Genomic DNA, 2,500 nt, shown 5'->3' with positions numbered 1-2,500 from the left:
AGTGCACCTAATCCCCCCAATTTTTTTTTCGCTAAAACGAATCTACTTGTTATTTGAAATAGTTCTGCGAAAAAAGTTTTGGATTCCGTTAAATCCTCGATTTTCTGTGCCCCGACGAAATCTCGAAAATAGCTCCAAAACACCGCCATTTTGTTTCACGACCGAGTTTGAGGAGAATGGGTCCAGCGGCTCTTGTGACGTCTACCCAGGAAGGTTGGATATCTCACGTCCTCTCATTTCCTTCGGGATGGTGCAATACACATTCGAAAAGTGCGCAGAAACGCCTTCCAGAAGTGCTATTGGCTGTTGCAGCAATATACCAGATTTAAGGAAAGATATAATGTACAATTTACTGACGATGATCGGCTAATGGTGCAATAAAGACGTAAACGATGGTTGATTTTCTCGAAACGAAACAAGCGAACTGAATCTGTGAGAACCATTGAAGAACTCTCACTGGAAATTGTTCCGCAGACTTTCGAACGCTATTTTCATTAATTTTCTGCTTAAAACTAATCAGCAATTTGTAGAAACACTGCCGACAACCTACATCTTCCAATCCCGCAGTATTTATAACATAACCGGCAAAGTTGTGTGATCCGATCATGATCAAGAAGCGTTATACTGATATGAAATAGATCGCAACTGTACGCCGCTAACCAACACTTATTTCTCTTTCGATTTAGATGAAAGTCGAAGATTAATCCTTAAGAATTACATGATAAGAAAATTGTTAGACTAACAGAGTTTTTCGAAGGTTTGGAAATCAGCAGTGCGACAAAGATTCTGTGCAATAGCGTCGAAAATATGACCGCGTAACATTATCTGCGGACCGCTTAGGGAACACATCCTTTTCGCCTATCCGACGAATTTCACTGCAAATTTTGAGAACAATTTACATTGGTTATTTGGAGTTACGACTTAAAACGTGTGACAATGTAAAAGCGGTAATTGTATGAAATGTTTCCTTCCGCCTTGCTTCCCGCAGCTTCAAAAATACAGGTCCAAACAATACGATTTTCAATCGATCGAAGCCAATGTTGTTTTGGAGGTCATCAAGTCTCGAAAACTGTAACACGTACGTCGCTCTTATAAACATGAAGCATTCAACTGGAAGTAAAGCACATACTGGATTTAACAGAACAATCACACCTTGACAAAATACATTCTCGCTAAGGACAAATGTAAACAGGCTATAAACACGCGTGGGAATCTTTTGTTTAGTTGACGAAATTACCATCCAAAGCAGTCCTTGAGTTTTCTTTCCTGCTTTTCGTTTGCCTGCTCCTCCACTTCGTATCTAGCTTTCCATTCCTAATATACAAGCAGCTCGTTCGCAAAGAAGTCTTGCCCTTCGTCGCTTGAAATATTGTAAATTGCTCTCAAAGCTCTAAGCAGTGAGGCCCAGTTCAGACGTCGTGCTTTTGCCGTGCCGAACTAAATTCAGGAATTAAGTTCGACAAAAGCACGGCAGAAGCACGGCATCTGAATCAAACTTTTGAATTAAGTTCGGCAAGCAATTAAGTTCGACAAGCTCTGCCGTGCTACACGACTCTGGCACGGCAGTGATTCAAACGTCGTGCTTCTGCCGCGCTAAACAAAATTCATAAATTATATTAATGTATTTTGGCGAGATTGCGTTCCCACGGGGAGTTAGGAAAAGAATTGTTACGAGACATCAGTATATCCAGAATTTGGTTCGACTCTGGCACGACGTCTGAATCAGAGTTGTTTTCCAGCCGTGCTACAGTCAAACCTAATTGCAATTTAGTTCGGCACGACAGAAGCACGACGTCTGAACTGGGCCTGAGTTCACAGTTGTCGAACGTGCTCGATCGAAGTTTATTTGGGAGTCTTCCGAATCGCAACTTAACTCTGACTCCAGTAACGAAAAAGAAATGATTCTGAGACAAAACTTGGACGTTTTAGTCCCAAAATACATCGGAACGATTAGTTTTGTGTTCCATTTTCTCGAGCAAATACAGAGAGTTGACCGAGGCGCTATTGTGTTTGGTTCCTGGGTAGATGTCATCAGGTACCGCCGCCCCAGACTCCCTAAAATGCGGTCGTGAAACACTTCAAGCGCGACTTTGAAAGGGCATAGGAAATCGACGATTCAACCAAATTCAAAAATTTCTTCGCCCAAATGCTTCAAATAAAGTCTAGATTCGTTTTAGCGAAAAAAAATTTGGGGGGGCTAGGTGCACTTTAACGATAATGCAGGCTTGGTCTACACCTTCTCTACGTTTTGTTAACGATGACTCCAATTAGAATTACCCACAACAGGCCACTTGGATTAAATGTGATGAAGACAGTGTCTCCAGTCAGTCATGTTTTATATTTTTTCAGTATAAGGCATGGAGACCATGCTGAGTTGCAACGGCTAATATTTCAAAATCAGGGTGTTTTTTCTTATTTTTGCACCAGCTTCGTCAAGTGCTGTATTTGATTGCGTGAGACCGCTTAGAGGCATACAAATGACGTGCTCACTTCAAGATGT

The sequence above is a fragment of the Orbicella faveolata genome, unplaced genomic scaffold, assembly GCF_042242905.1.
Source record: "Orbicella faveolata isolate gen_17 unplaced genomic scaffold, um_ofav_v1 contig_2, whole genome shotgun sequence".
In the NCBI taxonomy this organism is placed as follows: Eukaryota; Metazoa; Cnidaria; class Anthozoa; order Scleractinia; family Merulinidae; genus Orbicella; species Orbicella faveolata.
This window is presented reverse-complemented; position numbering follows the sequence as displayed.